Here is a 23,938-nt window from a genome sequence, read left to right as displayed (position 1 = left end):
TTTTCAATGAAAGATAAAGAAAAATAGATTCTTGTACCAAAATTTATGAGTGATAAAAGCCAATGGGGCTGAACTTATCAAGGATATTAAAGATCTGTTTCTGCATAGCAGTTTTATTGCTAAAAATATATAAAAGCATCACCATTACAATTTCAGGAAATATAGCTCTAAGCTTGACCTTGTATTTCCACAGTCTCTTTCTTCTAAAAAGAAGTAAGTCTGTCCAAGAATGGGACATTAGCTGTGGGATTGTGCTGAATAAAAAAAAAGAATGGATGGTGGACCAGGAAATTTTCCTCTGGCATCAACATGGTGAAGGTGGCAATGCCTGCTGTCGCAGCTGCTGCCACTGTCCCCTCTTCATTCACATCCACAAATGACTTGCAGACAATTTTTGATGTAAAAATATCTCTGGCTCCTGAAATGCCAGACAGATCATCCTTAGAACTATCAAAGAGATCCTGCACACCCAGGTAGGCTAGGTGGGGGTTCAAGATATAATTCTCTTCCAGTTTGAACTTAGGCAAGGTGACACGAACTTCAAGGTTACTCAGAATCACAGGTTTGGTCCACTCACATAGCTTTTCCAAAGTTCTTTGATCTTCAGAACTGGGACTCATCCTCGATGTCATCTGGCAGCAGGATGACCATGCTGAGCTCCTTGCCTTGGTAAGGCAGTTTCAGCACACGGCACTTAAGATCCTCCATGTAGCCATATGGAAATTTTTTCTTCTGATACATCATTTTCACTGTTTTCTTGTCTTTCTTATTCAGCATGGATGGTGCATTGGTTGTGGCCTCTTTCAAGAATTTCTCCCGCCAATTTCCTTTGAAGTAGATGGCATTCACTAGCACAGATCTAACCATGTTATCAACCACATCTGCAGCCAACAGTTCTGGAATGCCTTCTGTCTGTCTTTTGAGCGACTGGTTTATGGACTTCCTGGCATCTTCAGAGGCATGTTGGAAATCCACACTGGCCAGTTCAGCTCCATACATTTTCTGAGTTGAAGCCAAGAACAAAGGGAGGAAATCGTAGGTTTTCTCTCCATATAACCTATTAGCAAACTTCAGAATACAGGGCACTCCATGTTTTTTGATATCAGCATTCAGACTTCGAAACCTTGAATGAATCTCCTCAACCATATCAAAGTGGAAAGTCTTGGACAGCTGTGGGAAGGTGCTGCCTTTGATCTCCAGAAGATCATGGCCATGGCTGACAAAATGCTGAAGGGAAAGATGAAGATGTTCCCAGTTGGATTGTTTTTATTTGAGGAATATGTCCAAGGCAAAATGGGCATTTGCTGCGCTCAGTTGATCCAGGGTGAAGGCCACTGTGTGGTGCACGGGATCCTAGTTCAGTGCAAGATTTGGGATTTATGAAATGCTAAAGCCACATTTCTATAGTTTTTGCTTTGTTTTAAGTTTATGTCATGAGAATGGGGGAGAAAGAGAAAGGCAAGCAACCTCAACAGGGATTCAAATCACAATTCCCCCACCCCCAGCCTTCCCAGCTAACCAGGATCCTGGCATGCATAGGTCAATCAGGGAGGGACCTTAACACCCTATCTTCCATATGGATCCACATCAGGTCCAGCATCACTTGAGCAGTGAGTTAGTGCCGCACCATCAAACAAACCTGACACATTTTTATATTTTGCTATTAATGATCTTTTGAAAGAATTCCTCTAAAAATGGGAAATAGTTTTTTAAAAGTTCAAACAAAATTCAAGTTACAAAATCATAATCAACAAATGTTCTATTCACTATTATATGCTTATTTAAGAATCATTTGAATGTGACCTTCAGTCTTTGAGGCTTCTTCAAAACTTTCCCAATAATAACTGATAGGACCCAATAACGTAGTCCGAAGTGCTTTTTATGAGGCACATAGTGTTCTGATTGTCAAGGCTTCCTATTATTTAAAAAGAATTGGAACATTTGCTAGTATTTTTAATCTACATATTAATATCTTAGAGAATTGAGAGTAGTGAAAGCATTTTGTAGTTTTGACTCTTCATCATCAATCCTCATTAGTATAATGTCCAAAAATATGTATAACAATATATGTGAAAACTCTGCCTCATTCACCTTACAGTTTTCTGCCAACTTCACTTGCTTTTATATTTCTTTGAGCAGTGCTACTTTAACCCAGTATTTTATTAAAACTAAATCCCATTTTTGGCAGTGAACTTCCTTTAATCCTTTTTAAATTGGTACTAAGCATCTCTTCAACGTCAATGAAAGAAAATGATCTTTTTTTTTTTTTATCAAAATAGCCTTTGCTTTATTCTGAAGGCATTTTATATGAATTCCATGGTAAATTGTCTTACTATTACATTGAGGAAATATAGTCACAATCACAAGATTCTGTAACATTTAGAATCTTATTCTAATGGTTGACTACTGAACTTTCATAGAAGAATCAGTTGTGATCTAACAAGATGACTCTTTTATTTTACTTAATCTTTGATTTTAAAAAAAGTGAGAAAATGCACAGATACATAATCATCAATGCAATAGTTTTATCATCCATTCTACACTGAGAATATTATTTTCTAAGTTACAAAAACATACTCAGTGATAAATATCACGTACATTCTTTATCCTTCAACCTGTCTTAGTAAACTGATTATTTTTATTTATAGGTTTATCGAAATTCAATATTCTGGAAACATCAGGTAGTATGGTTGGTAAGATGCTGGACTCCCACATGGTTAACTGCTTTGAGTCCTGGATCTGGCTGCTTGAAAATCATGCTGGAAGTTTGTGTGTGCATGCCCCAGATCTAAGAAGGATAACAAAATTATGTTAATTCTATTATTCAATCCTTTTCCTTCTATATGTTCTTATATTCCAGACTAACACATGTAGAATAATGATTTCTCCCTTGCTTTTAAGCTTCATTCAAGAACTAAGAATTTTTCTTTGGAACCAGCAAATGGTATAGTAGTTACATCACTGGACTCCCACATGACTGACTGTGGTTCAAGTCCCGGACCCAACAGCTTGAAACTCATGCTGGGCATATGTGTGTGCATGCCCAAAATCCCAAGAGGAGACTGGAGGAGAAAGGACTATGGCATGGCCATCCCCCTTGGGGAGCGATGTCTCAATTTCTGTCTCTCTGTTTTTCTCTCTCTCTCCAGCGAGCGTACATATCCTATAGCAAAAAATCTCTCTTAAACAAAAAAGAATTTTTCTCATATGTCCCTACAACACATAGGTCAAGAAGGACTCTAAATGTTCCAAAGGAAAAGAAATGTAATAACCTTTAAATAAAGAGAAGTTGAGAAGATGGTAGAATATGATGAGGAAAGAGGACTAGAGAGAAAATGTACCAAAAGGAAGGTTTGGAGAGCTAAAAAAAAAAAAAAAAAAAAAAAAAATTACCACAATTTTTCCCCAACTACTTATAGTAAACACAGAAAATAAATAGGGATTGCTTTATTGCCCAAAATGAAGTAACTCATACTTTGGTTGGATTGGGAAACTTGGCTTAGACATAGAGTCAAATGTGGATTCCTTCTCTTCTATCCAAGAAGTGAATTATTCACATAATTTCAGATAGAAATGTGCTTCACAGAACAACTTGAACAGAACAGGTCCAGATGCTACCTTCTTCCTTCTTTTTTTTTTTTTTAAATGGGGAACACAAATCACATAAAGTTCCCAAATCTTACAGAGATGCCCATGGCATGTAATGCAGAGAGAACCCAAGAGTGTCTTAAGAAAGCAGGAAAATAGAAGAAAGATGGGGTGCTTTCCTATAGGCTTGTTCTCTTCAAGAAATTTTTTCCACTATTAAATCCTGGATTAATCCTGCAATTATTACCATTTCAAAACAAAACAAACAAACAAACAAAACAGAAAACAGGGGGAAGATAGAAAAATAACTCTAACCAACATGTTTAACAAAACAAAAAAAAGTGAAGAAAAGAAAGTAGAAGAAAGGAATTTCCAAATTTTCCCTTGAAATAAAAAAGTTGCTATCTGGAAATTTTTAGTATGTTGCTTTCATCTTTCAAGTTAGTGAGTTAGTAAAACAATTGCAATTATTTGAGGCTTATCGGGTAAATTAAGCCATACAAAATAGCAATCTGCTCTTATCCATTCATTCTAGCACTCACAAAAGAGATATCTTTGTAGGGTTTTAATTAATGCAAGAAAGATAATCTCTCTACGGAGATGCTAGTAAGTCTCCAAGACAAACACTACTTAATTTCTTTACTCCATTGGTGATTTGGAAAATATTTGGTTGATGACTTAATTTCTGAGCAAAAATTAATTGTGCTTTGCTGCTTACTGTGTGGTCCACAGACCAACAATAGCAGTGTCCTCAAGCAGTATATAGAACTGCAGGTTATCAGTCCAGACCTATTGAATCCAAACTGGCATTTTAAGAATGTAAGATCCCTAGCTGGTTCATATATACATCTGAGCCAAGAAGTAACTCTCTAAATAGGTCTTCAAACATTGGTTTTAAATAGTCCAACTATATTGTTTGCTTTTTATGAATATATTTTAAAAAGAATTGCTTCAGGTCTTGTGGCACAAGTCCAGCTACTGTAATCCCAGCTACTTGGGAGGCTGAGGCAGGAAGATCAGAGGTTAGAGGCCAGCCTCAGTGATAAGGGAGAGTCTGTATCCAAGGGAAAAAACAAACAAACAAACAAAAAAACGCCAGTGTTAGAGATAAAACAAATTCACAATACATTTTATATATCAATACTATCTGTAAGGAAATGAGATCAAGATTTAAGTTAGCATATCAAATAATATAAATCATTTTTAGTTTATATCTTTCTTTATTCAGATTTAAACAGAAAAATAGAGCTACTATAATTGAAGACTTGAAAACTGGCTAGTGACAAGTACTCTTAGAGCATGTTAGTTTGGAACGGGAACCGGGATAACTGTACCAGTTCCCAACAGCTTGTACGTTAAGATATGGCTCACTCCTCCCATACTGTTTGGCACCTCTGTATTTCTACTCTCAGAACAATAGTGCAGCATCACGGTAGGCAGTTAAGTGACCGTGTTAGTAGACCTGCACTAAATATCCATGCACGGTAGTGCAGAAGATGGGAGTGGAAGGGGCCATAGGCCAAAACTCAAAATGAAAGCTCTGGGATGAATTTTTGAAGAAAATATACTGTAGTATGTCATGGTAAGATATGAAGTAGGGAAATACAGGACCTTCTCCTAAAGAATTATAGTTAGGAATAAGATCATTGACTAATCTACATTATTACATTAAGTTCTTCTTTCTACTATCATTTTCCTCTGCCCTTAAAATATATTTGCATATTTATAATTTACAGGATAAGAAAAAGCTGCCTTCCAGTAGACTGTAACTTTATCTCAATGGTAGTACCCAAATGTTTTTTTTTTTAAAAAAAAAAAAGATGGTACTACAGGGGCCAGCAGATGGCGTAATGGTTACATTGCTGGACTCACACGTAGTTGACTGAGTTTGGAGACCCAGACCCAGTGGCTTGAAACCCACCCCTAGCAGGTGAGCACGCGTGCTCAAGATCCCTAGCGGAAAACGAAGGAAAATGAATTGCAGCGTGGCTATCCACCTGGGCATGATTTCTTGCTTTCTGTCTCTCTGGTGAGCATACGTAACCTATCAATAGCAAAAATCTCTTTTAAAAAAATGTACTAAAATTAGATATTCAGTTAATAAAAGAAATTTGAAATGGAAACACAGGTTTTAGTTATGTTACAACAGTTGACTGTGCCTCCCAAATCCCAGGGAGATTTCTTATCTCATTAACCATAAGCTAGAACTGGTTAATGATTTGGCAATGGCATTTGTGGGGAACTGGTAATAAGCACATAGCCCTGATTTTCCGCATGTTGAATTCTCCTCTGATCTTATCTCTAGTTCATAGCCCACAGATAATTATCATTTCTTCAATATAAAGGCATAAACAAACCACTTACTTTATAATAAGGTAATTTTAAAAATGCAACTGATACAAATAAATTTATGTTTATAAAAAATTACTTTGACATTTAAAGTTTTTATTGATATTGCATATTGTTAAGAAATGTTTGTGTTCCTCCAAAATTCATATGTTGAAGCTCTAAAACCCCAAGGCAGTGGTATTGAGATGTCCAGGAGCTAATTAGGTGAGATGAGATACAATGGTGGGACCTTAATCCAAGGGGACTGGTAAACTTTTAAAGGCGGGAGATTAGAGAGTATTCTCTCTCTCTCTTTCTCCCTTACTATCTCTCTTGCCCTTCTCTGTCTCACAAGTGCCTACAAAGAGGAGGTCATATGAGTAATACAGTGAGTAGGGGCTGCCTACAAGCCAAGTGAAAAAATTTTAGAATTAAACAAACACTGCCAATACCTTGATCTTGGGAATGCCCAGCCTCCAGAATTGGAGAAATCAATTACTCTTGCTAAAACTACCCAGTGTATGGTACTTGGTAAGAGCCGCCTGTACAGACTAATACCCACTTCAAATAATTTGTTGATCCATATTATTAAATAGTAGGTATAGTCATAGGAAAATGTCAATTTCAGTAAAATGTCATAGGGTCTCAAATGTGATCATTACTTAGAAGTATATATGAGGAAACTGACCTAGAAATGCAATTTACCAGATGTCAGAGAAATGTGGAATTTTTTTCTTTATTGAATCAAATAAATATAAAACATAAAAACAAAAGTGATGACAAACTATGACCTGATTGTTAAAAATAGACATTGTAAAGGGGTTACCAGCAGCTGGCTTAATGGTTTCATTGCTGGACTTCCATATGGTCAACCATGGTTCAAGTCCCAGACCAAACAGCTTAAAACTCACACCGGTCACATGTGCATGTATGCCCAAGTCCTGGGAGTAAAATGGAGGAGAAGAGATTGCAGCATGTTCATTCCCCTTGGTGGGGGTGGATTTCTTGCTTTCTGTCTCTCTGTCTCTCAAGCAAGTGCACGTGCCCTATAGCAAACAAACAAACAAACAAACAAAAAAAAAAACTCTTAAAAATGTAAAAGTAATATTATATAGAGCATAATAAATTTACTATATTCAAAAAGGTTAAAGGTATACATGGTATGTAACAATTATTTTGGCACAAAATTCTAACACTGACTCCAAATTACTACTAATCATAAAGAAAAAAATACATAGATTTAGAATCAGAGATAAACTTGTTTTCAACAACTTTGTGAAAAATGTGCATTACAAAAAAACTCTAAATGAATTTGAAAATTTTTACACCAAAACAAACTTGTACTTTAATTCCATGTTTACAAGCTTTTGAAGTCTCTTAATATAATTAATTTATTAGATATAATAAAAATATGTAGCTGCTAATAAATTCTCCACATTATTATTGATACCTGACTATAAGAACAATTACTGTACTAGGAAGATCTCATTTAAAATTTCGGCACATAACTAACAATTCTATCTTAGAGATAGGCTCTTAGAATAAATCTGTATGCCTTTTTCAAGTGAAGAATGGAATGGAACAATATGCTAAGAAAATTACATTATTACACAAATATAATGTTGTCTTTCTGATATCATTTGCGTCATGTATTTTGCTGAGATTCCAGGAAGACGCAATGCCAAATGTATCTATAGAATGCTATGAAAATAACCCAGAACAAAAAGGCTATACGTAATTAAAACCCATGTGAGCTAGACTTTTTGTTTTCATCATTATTTCTTATGTCCCATAGCAAGGACTTAGTACCTAATGAATGAGTGACTGAATGAAGGGATAGGATTCAGAGTATGCTACCCCAAAACATGGTGCCTCCATGTATAGACTACTTTAAGACAAAGCAAATTAAGGAGTAGCAGAGGCAGAAAAGACTCTTGAAATCCCCCTTCGCCCTTTAACCATGTCATAAGATTTTTGTGGGAGCAGGGCCCTTTCCATACACAGAGGAAAGGACGGTCCTTTTTTCTGAAGATGGAGGGTTGCCAAGAGGAATCTACATGAACAAGTCCTGACAGGGTTCACATAGTTGACTATCCTTAGCTGCCCTTTGTTCTATCATGTTTTCCCACAACCTTCCACTCCTCATCAAACCTGGTAAAAACCACTAAGTTTTAACCATCTCTTTGGTCTTCATTTCTTTAAGTCACACATAAGATTCACATTGAATAAATTGGGATATGCTTATTTTTGTTAATAGGCCTCTGTCAGTCTAATTTAGAGGGTCCCAGGCAAAAAAAAAAAGATTTTTCTTCCCCTCCTACAGATTGAATGAGCAGTTTTAAGTTGTAAAGTTATTTGTATTAAAACTACTCTTAAAGGGGACCAGCAGTTAGCGTAATGGCTATGTTGCTGGACTCCCACGTATTCGACCGTGGTTTGCGTCCCGGACCCAGTGGCTTAAAACTCAGGCCAGGTGTGTGTGCGTGCGTGCCCAAGATCCCGAGAGGAGAATGGAGGAGAAGGGATTGTGGCGTGGACATCCCCTCTGGGGGGGGTGATTTCTCGCTTTTTGTCTCTCTGTCTGTCTGGTGAGCACACGCACCCTATAGCAAAAACCTCTCAAAAAAAAAAAAAAAAACTACTCTTACAGTGATTACCAAAATGAATTATAAGTAGTTAAACAAAAATTAGATTAATATTGTGTATTATATTCGAGAAATAATGAAAAATGAGAGAAATTCCATATATTTTCTCATAGTACTTACCACTATATTAAATTTTTTTAGATTTACGTGTACATTAGTTTTTTTCTTTATCTCACCCATTACAATGAAAATTCCATGACAGAAACTGCTTTATTTCATGAAACACTGTTTTAATAGTGTTGTAAATGATGCTTGTCTAAGAGTGGGGCTCAATAAATAGTTGGTAACCAAAAGAACAAAACTTAAGCATTCATTCTCAATCAGTTCAGATGATGGAGAATCTAGAAACCATGCTTTGAAAATGTATTAAATATTAACCTTAAAAGCAGTAAGCTTATAACAAAGTCATGTTATTGTAGATAACTGCTCATTAATTTTTTTTGGGGGGGTGGAGTTTTGCTATAGGGCACATGTGCTCGCCAGAAAGGCACAGAGAGACAGAAAGTGAGAAATCACCCCCCAGAGGGGATGACCACGCTGCAATCCCTTCTCCTCCATTCTCCTCTTGGGATCTTGGACACACACACACTCCTGGCATGAGTTTAAGTCACTGGGTCTGTCTGTTTAAGTCACTCGAACTGTGGTTTACTACATGGGAGTCCAGTGACATAGCCATTACACCAACTGCTAGCCCCTGATAACTGTTAATTTTTTAATAAACATTTTGAGATTTATAATTAACCCATTTTAGTTGCAGCTTATAGGATGGCAATATTAAAATGTTTTACTATGAATAATAATAGAATTCTAGTTCCACTTTTAACTCTTCTACTCAAAATTTAAAATATAATAAAGTGTGGGATATTCACCAAGTGTTTTACACATAGTATTTGTACTGTAAATGTTATTGGGTTTGGATTATAATTGCAAGTCATTTAAGCTCATGGAATATTAGCACTGCATATGTAAAATAATTTGCTATGCTGATGTATGTTCATCTTCAATCTTTAAAATATGTTTTTTAAAATATCAGCATATTATTAAAACTGGCACAGGTCTTTTTATTAAGATCATGCTGGGCCAGCACATGGCATAGTGATTAAAGTTCTTGATACTGCATGATCAACTCTTTGGTTTGAGTCCTGGACATAGGAGCCTGAAAACACCCCTGACACATGTGCATGTGTGCCCAAAATCCTGAGGAGAATGGAGAAGAAATTATTGCAACATGGCTATCTCCCCTGGGGATGATTTCTCACTTTCCTTCTCTTTCTATCTCTCTAGTGAGCACACATGACCTATAGCAAAATAAATACATAAAAACTGCTATTGTCATCAACTTAATGCTATCATCAAATTCTACAGTCTACAAGTTAATGTCTATACGACCTTAGTACTTTTTCATATTTCAGCTGCTATAACAAATACCACAAATTGCATGGGTTATAATTAACAGAAATATATTTTTCACAGTTCTGGAGACTAGAAAATCTAAGATCAAGGTAGCAGCAGGAGCAGTGTTGAGTGAAGGCTCACTTTTTGGTTCATAGATGGCAGTCTTACCACTGTGTTCTCACATGGTAGAAGGGGCTCGGGAGCTGCTATGGTTTGGATAATGGTTTGTGCTCCAGAGGTTCATGTTTTGAACCTTGGTCCCCCATGTAATGATGTTAGGAGGTGTTCAGAAGTGAGACCCACTAGGTGGTGATTTAATCCTGGAAGCATCACTCACACTGATGGATTAGTGATGTTTTCTGAGACCCAGAGAGTTCTAGCTCTCAAGTTAGAAGGGGCTGGTTCTCACACGAACAGGTTATTATAACAGGAAGATGGTTGTACCAAGTCAGTTTCTCTCTCTCCCTCTCCTTTCTCTCTCTCTGCACACACTCACTATCCTTTCTGCTTCTGTTCGTCATGTGATGATGCCGACTCCTGCCCTTGGACTTTCCAGACACCAGAACTGTGACTTAAGAAAACCTCTGTTTTTTTAATAAATCACCCAGTTCCCAGTATTTTTGTAAGTGACACAATAACAAACTCTTTTAAAAAGGCATTAATCCCATTCATAAGGACTTTAGCCTTGTGCTAACATCCCCTCATAAAGGCCCCAGCCCCTAATATTGTCATGTTGGGTGTTAGAATTTCAGCTTGTACATTTAAGGGATACACAGTCTACAGCAACTTTACTTACAAATATTATGGCATCATAGTGTATTTCAGAAATAACCTAAGCTGGGACCAGTAGTTAGCATAATGGCTATGTTGCTGAACTTCCATGTAGCCAACCGCACTTTGAGTCCCGGAGCCAGTGGCTTAAACTCACACCTGTGCGTGTGTGCGTGCCCAAGATCCCAAGAAGAGAATGGAGGAGAAGGGATTGCGGCATGGACATCCTCCCCTGGGGGATGATTTCTCGCTTTCTGTCTCTCTCTGTCTTTCTGGCGAGCAAATACCTCTCCAAAAAAAAAAAGAGAGAAATAACCTAAGCTGAGAGTAATTGCAAAGAACAGTCCATTGTTCTTGAAAAAGTTTAATACTAAATAAAGATAAATACATAAGTATTTCAGTTACCTGAGAAATCTACTCATACATATTAGACTGATCGAACAATACTAGACAAATAAATATTAAGGAAAAATGCATATAAATAATATACTTTAAGAAATTAGATAAGGGTACCCATTTAACATGACTCAAGATTTGCCTTTAAATTTTGAAAGGAAAGTAGGATATACTCGCTGCTTTCAGGAACATTGTTTTCAGAATGCTTTGTCTCCTTTGGCAACAACATCTTTGTCTAAAAGTATACCTGAAGCCAGCTAAGTGCACTGGAGTGTGAGCTCCTTGGAAGCAGAGAGAGTATTTTGGATATTATATCTGAGACAATGCTTAGGAAATGTCTGTGGAGCAGATGTGGCTATGCTGAATGTGCTGGCCATATATAATTATGTGAAGTGTGCTGCAATATGTGCTATAAACCATTAAAATATCTCAGTAATTGCCCTGTGAATCCAAAACCTGTCTTGAACCCATCTATCTCATCTAGCAGGTACAAAAATCCACTGTCAGTCTGCATTAGAAACACTGTTAGGAATGTTCAATTCAATTCACTAAAGATTTGTTAGTCTCCTGCTGTGTCATTTCCTTATACTAGGGGCTATAAGAAAACAAAAGTAGTAAATGTCATGATCTTTGCCCTTAAAAAGGACTTGTCCATTTCTATCCCCATATATATGTTACCATTAAAACTATTTTTCCAGTCAAAAAAAGTCCCTCCATGTTCCACAGTAAGTCACTGCAACATTTTTATTAGGTAACTCAAGTAATAAAAAGGGCAGTTCTCATAAATGTTAGGTCTGAACAAACAAGGGGCTTATAAAGGAGCTGGAGGAGTCATAATACCAGGTGAGGGATGGAAGGGAGAAAACTAGACGTTAAGTAGCACTGTAACCAAGACAGTAGCTAAGAATGAAATCACCTTTTTGAGTACAACAATAATAAGAAAACACTGCCTGGGTGGGGGCGGGAATCATCTGCATCTTACAGGAAGTAGCCTTAATTTTTTTCTTTCCTTGTAATGTTAATTAATGTTAATTTGAAGATACAAATAAAAAGAGATAGTGTTAGGAATCTTGAGGAAATGAGGTGTTGCTTGTGACAGATCAGCCAGAAGGTTTACATAATCAATGGGATAAAGAGCAAAATATATTGGTGAAGCCAAGACAGCTGCTCTGGATCCTAATTTGTTGAACAGTTTGATTAAAGGGAGATGGGTTTTCATGTAAATTAGTGGATAGAATTTGCATTTCAATGTGACTTTTTGGAAGGTGTAGTAACCAAAATATTTTAACTATTTCCCTGGAGCTGGAAGTAGGAGCATAATTCATTTCACAACTCTAAAGACAATAAAAACCAGAAGCCTTTATCCTAAAACCAAATGAAGTTAAATCTTTTGAATGTCTTCTAACAAATTAATTCAACAGTAAATCAATAAATATTTTGAAAAGGGATTCTTGTCATCCTCAACTATTTCACCAGCATAAAGAGAAAGAAACTAGACCCAGATAATCAGATCAGGCATTTTGAGCATCTTCAATGGAACTCAATCACATCTTGTTAGGGTCCAAAGATCGATTTATCTAGTGGTGATGCAGAGAAGACAAGGACAATGCAACTGCATAAGAGACATTTATTTCTCCAGCTAGCTGGGGTCCGAGTTTATGCCCGACACAGCAGGTTGCAACAAGGACCCTGAATCTAGGATAGAGGGGCCTTTTATAGCTCAGGAGACAATACAGGATATACTGTTAGTAACTTTCCATAGTATGCAGCACACAAGGGAGGGGGTATATGCAGTTAGGGCCAAGGTGTTATCACTTGCTTGAATTTAGATAAGAACTCCCAGTTAAAGTTAGGTAAACCTTGTTCTGGCAACATATGGCCCACCGGGTCCTCTGCTTATTTATGAGTTCCTGTCCTCTGTTTATTTATGAATTCCCAGGCTCCATTCTTGAAGCCCTGTCATGGCTGTGATTACTAGATCACTAGATCAGCCTGTACTAATTCAGCCTAACATATGCTAACTCGGCCTAACATATGCTAACTGGGCCTAACAATCTCAAGTGATATCTGATTGGCAGGCTTTGTTGTCCATCCTCAAGATTGTAGTCAGGGCAGCTGGGTCTGCTGATAGTTTATGGCTAATTTGTACTAAGCTGTTGATGATCTGTAATTGCCAGTTTACCAGTTTACTTTCTCATTTTTAGGGATGTTCATGACAAGAGCTTTTTTGTTATTTGTACAACTGCAAGTAATAGGCTTACTTAATTGAAGAGATACAAAAGGTAAGAACTATGTTTAGAGTAAGCTCTTGTTTTTCTATCACATATTAATTAATGACTCCTTAATCCTGGTCATCCTTTTACTAGTAGTTTCCATAGGATATAAAAATGATAATAAATTATACATAAAGTCAAGTATTTTGAAAATTGGTGTTATATGGTCTTATTTTGTTTTTTTGTTCTTTTTTTTTTTTCACAGAAAATGAGAGGCAAAAGGATGAAATATACTTATCTCTTTTCCACTAATTGGACAAACAAAGCATGCGGTAACATGCAGTAACCAAATAATTCATCATGGTATTCTCAGTGAGTCATTTTTATATTTATGGGGACAGGGTAAACAGAAAAGAAAGCTTGTTAGATTGAGGGTAATGTTATTTCAATGCTGATAAATAAAAGAATCTCTGCATTTCTGTTGGTAGTTTTTACTTGGCTGGTGACTTTTCTCTCTTAAAATTTTTTTTTTTTTGGAGAGATTTTCACTGTAGGGCGCGTGCGCTCGCCAGACAGACAGAGAGAGACATAGAGACAGAAAGCGAGAAATCACCCCCCAGGGGGGATGGTCACGCCGCAATCCCTTCTCCTCCATTCTCCTCTCGGGATCTTGGGCACGCACGCACACGCGCCCAGTGTGAGTTTTAAGCCACCGGGTCCAGGACACGAACCGCAGTTGACTACGTGGGAGTCCAGCGACATAGCCATTACGCTAACTGCTGGTTCCCTCTCTTAAAATTTTAATGTCAACTCACATATATTCCAGAAGACTCCCCCACCCCACCCCTCTAAAAAAAACCTACTTGAATTGAAATGATACTCTGAAGTCATGAATTTATCATTTATAATTTCTTAAGGCATAAATCCTGGAAAGCAAGTTAGTTTTTGTCTCCCCTCTTTTAGGTGAGAGAACTATAATGCAGCTGATGCTTTATCTAGAGGAACTATGGACTATGGAGGAGAACAAAGCAAAACCCTTTACCTAGACTCTTCATTATGCAATACAGGTACTGCCCTTAGTCACCCACTCCTCTTGAATTGCCATAATATTATAGTTTCCTGGAGGTTTGAAGTCAATGGAATCCACTTTCAAAGGATTCTCAGTTTGGGGCCTGAAACCAAACCTTGAACAGAGGGTAGACAGGGACTCCTCCAAAGAGAAAAAAAGTAAATCACAAAAGACAGTACAATGGGAGCCAAATGTCTCAATTGTTCTTGCTACTCATTCATTTTCTCCTCTCTTTTTTTCGAGACAGAGGAAATGTGTTGTTTGTTTTCTAATAAGTTATGAATCAGTACACTAACATAGGTAATGTATCGGTAAATCCAAACTGTGCACCTGTCTCTCCAGATGAGGCCAACAACTGTCACTGGAAAATTCACAGACAGGAAAAAGTGGCAAATATAGGACTCTATGAATAAGGCAGAGCATAACACATTGTTGCTGAACATTCTGCAAGTTTCCATTGACAAGACAGTGAACACAACGTCCTACCACCAGCATCAGAGATTAATACAGTACTTGGAATTACAAAAGGCTAAAAGTGCCACTTTTCCTTACAAACTAAGAGTTAGGATATTACTGAAGCTTTAACAGGCTTAAGAAAAAATACTGATGCAATTTAAGTGAAACATCTAAATCCTGGGAATCCCAAACAGGAAGAAGCCTTATTCTAATGTGATGAGGAGACAGAAGATCTGTCATCTAATCCAATGGCTGTGTTTATACGCATTCTCCCACAGCATGCTTGCAAAGGAAGCACTGCTGGCTCTGTAATAACTCAGGAGGAACAAACTGTGCCTACCCTTAACTTGAGGCAGTTAATGTCTTGGTTAAAAAATAGCAACATGACTGACTTTCCATTGATTATTTTTATAGCACTCAACACCACAGCACATATGCTCGTTAGCCTAATGACCACCACAAATGCTCACGGGACATGTGGATAGCTGACAATATATCAGGGCTATATACACTCTGCCATGAAGCCACTGAGGAGATACAGGCAGAAGAAAAAGGTAACACACGTGCAAATCAACCCAGCAGAGGAAAAACCCAAAGTTTCTACCATTGTCTGGAGTAAAAAGGGTTTAAAAAGGACAGGGGCACCCTAAAAAAATCAAAGACAGGAACCAGCAGTTGACATAATGGCTATGTCGCTGGACTCCCATGCAGTCGACCATGCAGCAGTTCAAGTCCAAGACCCTGTGGCTTAAATTCACGCCGGGTGCATGTACATGTGCATGCGTACCCAAGATCCTAAGAGGAGAATAAAGGAGAAAGAAATTATGGGGTGGCCATCCCACCTGGGGGGTGATTTCTCGGTTTCTGTATCTCTGACACTCTCTGTCTTCCTGGTGAGTGCATGTGCCCTATAGCAAAAACCTCTCTAAAAATAAAATTAAATTAAATTTAAAAATCAAAGACATTCCCTGAAAGACTGTCCATCATACATAGGCAAACTTAAATCTAATTATGTTTTGCAGTTTTGACCTAATTTTCTTGATGCTACCTTCAGAATATTTACATGAACACATGAATATTCCATCTGTCTTAGATATCAGCTTACAGAAGACAGAGAAACTCCTGAATTCCATGAAAACAACCAAAGAATTAGATGAAAATCCCTGAATGAAAATTATGGAAGGAGAGTTATATATTATAATTTGCTTTCTATGAAAGTGTTTTAAGTTTAATGACAAACTTCAGAAATTCTAGAGTGAGGCTCTTATAAAAGTCATATAATTTTAATTTATGTTTCTCTTCTCACCATGAAACTCATAAAAGCTCATAAATACTAAACTATTCTAGGATCCAAAATATACCATGCTCATTTATTACTCAATAATAGTGTTTCATAAAATATTTTCCATGGAACATTTGTCCCTTGAGATAAGATAATAGGATTTCATTTTTAAGTAATTTTAAAAAATCTTTGAACCTACATAAAGATTCACAATAACCATGAGCATATTAGAAGTTCTTAGAAGTCCTAACATTTAAAAAAAATCATCAGATAAAAGCAATCATGACAAAAGGCAAATACAGATCATTATTTCTTATGAATATTGTTGCAAAAAAATCCAGCAACACAAATGAAATCAGCATGTCTAAGAGAGATCCACAGTACCATGTTCATTGCAGCATTATTTATAAAAGTCGTGGTATAGAATTAATCTGCTTCCACTGACTACTGAATGGATAAAGAAAATGTACATATATACAATGGAATACTACTCAGATTAAAAAAAAAAACAAATCTCACATCTGTAATAACATGGGGGAATTTGAAGAATATTATGCTAAGTGAGAAAGTGAGAAGCATAGAGAAATAAATACTGTATGATCTTAGTTATACATGGAATCTTTTCTTTCCCCCTTTAGTGAGGTTGTTTTTTTTGTTTGTTTGTTTTGTTTTGTTTTGTTTTTTGCTATAGGGTGTGTGCACTCACCAGAAAGACAGACAGAGACAGAGAGACAGAAAGCAAGAAATCACCCCCCAGGGAGGATGGCCACACTGCAATCCCTTCTCCCCCATTCTCCTCTTGGGATTTTTGGGTACACATGCACATGTTCCCAGTGTAAGTTTAAGTCACCCCAAGTCTGAGACTCGAACTGAATCAATTACATGGGAGTCCAGTGACATAGCCATCACACCAACTGCTGATCCCCTATTAATGGAATCTTAAGTTGATTTGATAGAAGCCTATAGTAGAAGGATGATTACAAGAGGCAGGGGTGGTGATGGCTATGGAGATGTTGGTCAAAATGTAACAAGTTTTGGTTAGGATGAATAATTTCTGGATATCTATTAACAGCCTGTGACTGTAAGTAATAATGTATTGTATACTTACAAACTGCTATGAGAGTAGATCTCTAATGATTTTACCACACACATGCACAAAAACATACATATGCAAAGTGATGGATATGTCACATTTCACAATGCATAAATATATTAAAACATTATGTGGTATATCATATATATATATATATACACACACACACATGTAATTTTTATTTTTCAATTATATCTTAATAAAACTTAAGGATGAATGATTCAGTAACATATAAAAAGCCCGACTGGGATGGGCTAGAAGGTGGCACAGAGGTTAAGGCAGCTGGATTCTATGTGGCCAACTTTGTGGTTTGAGTTTCAGACTTGGTGGCTTAAAATCAAGCTGTGTGTGTTCATGCCCAAGATCCTAAGAGCAAAACAAAGAAGACTGCATTGCAGCAAGGTCATCTTCCTATGGACGGTGATTTCTCACTTTCCTTGTGTGTGTGTGTGTGTGTGTGTGTGTGTGTCTGGCAAGTGCATGCACTCTAGCCAATAAGAAAAAAGCATGATTGGGGTGGTCCTGTAGCTTAGTGGTTATGGGAGCTGGATGTCACATGTCTGACACAGTTTGAGTCCTGACCCTGGAAGCTTGAAAAACATGCAAAGATGCTAGGCACATGTGTGTGTGTGTGTGTGTGTATGTTCTCCCACTCTGTCTCTCTCTGGTGAGTGCATGTGCCCTCTGGCAATAAAAAACATAAATAAATGAAAATAAAAAGCATTGTACACCATGATGAAGTGGGATTTATTCAGGAACAAAAGGTAAGTTTAACATCTGAAAATCTGCTAATATAATGATTCAATCCATTTAAAGGAAATGTTCAAAACAGGCACATCTGTAGAGATGGTATATAGATTAGTGGTTGCCAGGCGCTGGGGTAGGAGGGGTAGAATGGCAGAAATAAGGGGTAGTGATTGCCACAGGGTAGGAACTTTCTTTGAGGGACAATGATGATGTGCTAAAGTTGATTGCTAGCATCACAACTCTAAATATATGAAGAACTATTGAATTATACACTTTAAATAAGTGAATTGTCTCATATGTGAATTACATCTCAGTAAAGGTATTACCGAAAAGTGTTTCCAGAGACTTCTTACACATAATTATCATAACTAGAGGAACAGTATAGGTATGAGCTATTTTTCCCTTTGAAAATGCCATTCCTTTTGCTTGGAATGTTAATCCTATAACCTATCTTATTTCTGTCCTGAACATTTCTATTTCTTTATTCACGATCACCCACATCACCATCACTGCAATGCCTTCCATGATTCCCCTCACAGAAAGCAAGTATCTGTGAAAGACTTTTGACCGTGACTCACACATGGACCTTGGATGGAAAGATAGACACAGAAACAGACAGCTAAAAACAATTTGAATAGTTGCCTTTACCACAGGCAATTTCTACAGCCTATTATTCTAGTCTAGCCTGCTTTAGTTTTAAATTTTATTGTGTTTAGTTTTCTCTAATTGTATTTATTTCCTTCAAGAGAGGAGGCAAGGAAAAAGAGAGAGAGAAAGAGAGAAGCACTCTTAGCTGGATATTCACACTACAATCCTTCTCCGAGTTCTGTAGCCAGCTAGGATCATAGAGTACCTGTGGGCATGCCAGGCATGCTGACATAGACCTGGGATGTGAGCCCAAGCCCTTTCTGTATGCCATACAGCATGGCCACAGCAGTGCTCTTACTGCCTATACCACCTCACTGGGCCTCGTTTTTAAATGTTTTCATGACCCATGAAATGATTGCATGACCCTCTAATGAATGGCAACCTGCAGTTTGAAAAATACTATCCAAGATAAATTAGGCCCATAGTGAGCAGTTTAACATAAATATCCTAGGGCCAGCAGGTGGCATGGTGGTTGGAGGTATTGTACTCCCACTGCAGTTTGAGTCCTGGACCTGGCGACTTCCTTTCTCACTTTCCCTTTCTCTCTCTCACCCTGCCCCCTCTCTAGTCAAATTAAAAGAAATAAATAAAGTCATATAAAATCATTTTTTAAAGAATATATTTAAAAAGTATCCCTCTATGTGTCAGATTGCAACAGTAAATATGTTTATCTTAGATTTATTATAATAGGATGTTGTTGTCATTTTCTATATTGCACATTTATTTCCTTTCAATGTTTGAGTTCTGCATTTGTTTGCTGAATATTCTGACCCTGAGCTACACACAAAAGTAATTTTCACACAATGAATTATTACAATTTGCAGAGAAGTCTCAATTTCTTACTTTAAAATGATGCTTAGTTCCTGGTGCCTTGCTGTATTTGTAAGAAAATTGTTCTCCCCTCCAACATGCTATATAAAATGATGGTGACTGTTTTATATACTAGTCTGATGATGGCTTTTGAGCTGTGATTCTGTCCTTCTCTATTCTTTTTGCCTTTGAAAATGCCATTCCTTTTGCTTGGAATGTCAACCCTATGTAAGTTTTATATACTTATTTAAACTCCTTTGGATTTCATTCCATGTTCTCCTTTTAATGTGAGCAACAAAGCGAAAGCAATTGCACCCTGAGCAGAGACATGGGTACACGTCACTTACTGTGAAATGCCACTAATCACATTCTCTGACAATGCACACAAGGGATTTCATACATGAAATAAGTCATGCCCAGTGACAAACAGGCCACCCAAACAACATTAATTTGGATTGTCATTTTTTCCTGTTCTTACATCTACTTATAATTATTTTCATGATTATGTCTGTGTCAGTTGTAAAACATTACATCCAGGCTTTAGCTCAATCATTTGAATGAGGAAGGAGTGACAAGAAGCAGGTATAGAGTCTGCCAATCACTTCTTTCTTTGATATAGGGCCAGAGCAGTATTAGACATAGGTTTTTGTGGACTTCAGTCTACATTACAGCAGTTAATTTCTTCTAAAAACCACAGGTTAGGAAGCCAAGTGTGTGTCTGAGAGAGAGAGAAAGTTTCCAAAGAAACAATATATTTTCACATGATAATTGCATAGTAATGTGCTCCTTCAGAAATAATACCAAAAAAGTTGTCCTTCAAGAGCTAATCTGCAAAAACAGTGTTAAGCACAGGGACTTAGAAGTAGCCTTTGGTTTAATCCCAGTTTTGGTCTTGGTTGTCATCTTCTCTGTGATCCTGATTTTTTTCTTAGAGCTGTGTATCTTATATCTAGATATAGTCTGTGTTACATTTTCTTGAAGCTAAAAGTTTATGTCTCCAAATTCCATGTACTTGTTTTTAAGTATTAAATGCCTGTAAAGATCCAATCTTCATCCTATATCCTTGGGCTAGGCCTTAAAAACACGCAAAGAATATGTTACCGACTTCTGTATGTGCTGCAGATTCTTCATAAGGCACTAACCACAAGGGATATGAAATCTAGTTACAGGATGAAATAATGAGTATTGACCAATAAAGAACAAGAATAAAAATGTGTGGGACATAAGAATTTAGGAAAAGGAAGAAGTTCTGAGTTGTGGTAGTTAAAGGGGTTTTCTCTTAGAAGTGTACATTGTATGCGAAAGGTAGAAGAGGAAATATATTCTAAATGAAGAAATGCATTTAGGAAATTGAGGGTTATAGTGTAATGGGTCTAATTGGTTTGACTTCAAGTCTTAAATCTATCCTTTCTATCCATGACATCTTTAAAAAGTTAATTAACATATCTGAGCCAGTAGTATTCTTGCCTCTAGAACTAAGATGAAATACCTTTGGTGCTTGACGATGAGTAAGAAATCAATACTTATTATCTTCCTTTCCCTAAAAGGACTAATGAAAATATGGTTGGAAGGGGCCAGAAGATGGCACAGTGGTTCACACAATCCACTACAGGCTGACCCACATGGGAGAAGTCTAGGTTTGCATCAGAGAAGCCCCTGAGCAAATAAGGGGCATGACCATGAGCTGGGCTGGTTGAGGTTGAGGTGGATCACTGTGTGAGGATCCTTTTCAGGGTGTCTGTCTCTCTGTCTCCCTCTCTTTCTTTCTCTCTCTCTGTCTCTTTCACTCATGGAAGAAGGAAATGAGTCAACTTAAACACTATAGTTGGAAATAAACAATTGTTACTTTATGAATTTGTTGTAAGGAATCTACAATATTGAGTACATTGCAATCTCAAATCTTGTACTTGTAAGAGCTAACAAGTGTATATAACAGCAACAAGGCTGTGAGCATTTCTAAACAATACACCATAGACATTTATATTCCAAGGAAACAACTTATGGTCAGATAACATCTCTTGTCCCTTTGTTCCTTTAACTCAGGGCATCCTCACAACTTAGGGGAAAGAAGCATGTTAGCATAATGAATTTATCATACTCTGGCTGTGAGAAGCAATTGGCCTTTAAAAAGTAGATCCTCCACTCTAAAGAATGTGACGATTCATACTGTACAGAAGCTGGCAGGGAAATGAGAACAAGCTGCAGGGAAGAGAGTTACAAACATAGGAGGGAGATTTTCAAGGGGAAAACGTTCTCAGAAATGGTGAGAAGTTCACCTGAAGGATGAATAAAGAATGCCTACATGCTTTTTAGGACTCGAAATATATTCCTGTTTGCCAGAAGTCCTACTGGGTTCCCAGTGGTGGAGATTAAATCTGTGATCCTATCCTGTGATGCTGAGAATAAAGGCAGGATTCTCTAAAAATGCAAAGAAAGGTTAAATGGCAATAGGATAGATTACCCAAATTGGGATTCCCATGCTACTGATATCCCTGTTCATTTCCCCACCTCCCCACCACAGCATCAATACATTGGTGATTTCTGCCTTTAAATAAAACAGAAACTGCTCTGTTCTGAAGAGGACAGACATATCATTTAAACAATATCTGTGTTGACAGGGAATACCAGGATCCAGCTGGATGGGCAATGTTGCTTGCACAGAATCTGGAGTCTGGCTCCTTTAGCACGCCCTATCTCACTCTGCTGGCTGAACACAGTGAGTCTGGCATGGCTCTGTAAAGGAGCTTGTCAATGACCTCACATCTGAGCGTTTCCATTGGTTTCTCACTCTCTCACTGTATGCTTGCTGTCTGCCAAGTGGGTAAGACATACAGAAAAAAATACAGCCCTTTTGACTTCTTAAAGCATGTGTAAGCTAGAAGAAGAGACAGGCACAGGCATACCTACCTAACATGGCAAAAAGTGATATAATAGAGCAATAAATACAATGTAGACACACGATGGGATCACAGATTTAATCTCCACCACTGGGAACCTAGTAGGACTTCTGGCAACCAGGAATATATTTCTAGTTCTAAAAAGCATGTAGGCATTCTTTATTCATCCTTCAGGTGAACTTCTCACCAATTCTGAGAACGTTTTCCCCTTGAAAATCTCCCTCCTATGTTAGTAACTCTCTTCCCTGTGGCTTATTCTCATTTCCCTGCCAGCTTCTGTATGGAAGAGGAAGAAGTAACAAAATTTGAATGGCTAAATTTTTTTACATAGCCTGTATTCAGTAGCATGTATTGTAAAGTAAACATAGGAAAGACAAAAAAATAACAAAAGTTGTCTTAAAGAATGTACGATTGGCTTGTTCACCAAATATCCAGAAACTAATGAGCATTGAACCAAGTTTAGCTATTATTCATAAGGATGCCTCAGCACTAACCGTAACTTAAAGTGTACATTTCTTTTCACCAAGATGCTAGTGGGCATGACCTTCCATAAAATCAGTATTTTTCACTCATTTCTAAGGGGAAACACTATACAAAGAATATAAATATATGAATAAAACCTGGCTAAGCAGTGTAGGGGAGATGGCACATAAACGCTGTCTGTGCTGGCAACAAAGAGTACATGGGAGGTGGCTCCTGGTGGATAACGACTCCCTGTAGCACTATAAGGAGAGCCACTGTGCCCCGAAGCTCACAACCCACACTAAAGAGAAACTGCCTTCTGTCAGAGCTTTTGTATCTTCTCGCTCAGCTCAGCACATCGCCTCTCCTCTGTGAACTAACATAATCACCTGCCACACATGTTTGTCTTATTACAGAACATGTAAAGCATCTCTGCCACAAGCTATTCTAGAGGTTAAGCTTCAAAAACTGAAATACATTAATTTTACAACTAAAGATTTTAAAGAGTGTTTAAAAAGTGAGAAAAAGAAAGATTAACAAAAACTGAAAGGAACAGGACCAGCAGATGGCATAATGGTTACATCGCTGGACTCCCACATAGTTGACCGCAGTTCAAGTCCCGGACCCGGCAACTTAAAACACACCAGGCATGTGTGCATGCATGTCCAAAATCCTGAGAGAAGAGTGGAGGAAAAGGGATTGTAGCATGGCCATCTCCCCTGGGGGTGATTTCACCCCTCTATCTCTCTGGGTCTCTCTGGCGAATGCACATGCCCTGTAATAAAAATACCTCTTAAAAAAAGAAACTGAAGGGAACATAATGGAAATCTTCATTGATAGATGAGTACTGTGTGATGAAAAAGAGTATGATTTAAGAAAAAAAAAAAGGCAAGGACAATCCAAGTATCAGGATTAAAATAATTCAGGCAGAACAGTAAAATCTCATTTTCTGTGACAGAAAAGAATCAAAGTCATGCTAGGTACTCAGATCATATGATTATTATCCAGTTAACAATCAAGGTCCCCATTTTTCTCTCCATTTTCCTTCTCTATCCTGTGCCCTAAGAAGATGCCCTCAAAAAAACCTATATTCTCTAGGTTGTCTGGTTTGTATTTAGTTTAGTCATGAGGAGACACC

At 37.4% G+C, this 23,938-nt stretch overlaps 1 pseudogene; it reads right to left on the bottom strand.

Moving 5' to 3' along the window:
• Positions 1 to 203: 203 nt before the first annotated feature.
• LOC102485319 (leukocyte elastase inhibitor pseudogene) overlaps positions 204 to 23,938 on the bottom strand; it is a 28,882-nt pseudogene continuing 5,147 nt past the window's right edge.

Source organism: Tupaia chinensis, unplaced genomic scaffold (assembly GCF_000334495.1).
Source record: "Tupaia chinensis unplaced genomic scaffold, TupChi_1.0 Scaffold000320_2, whole genome shotgun sequence".
NCBI classification, from domain to species: Eukaryota; Metazoa; Chordata; class Mammalia; order Scandentia; family Tupaiidae; genus Tupaia; species Tupaia belangeri.
The sequence above is the reverse complement of the archived record's forward strand: the minus strand, read 5'-3'. Positions and strand labels throughout refer to the sequence as shown.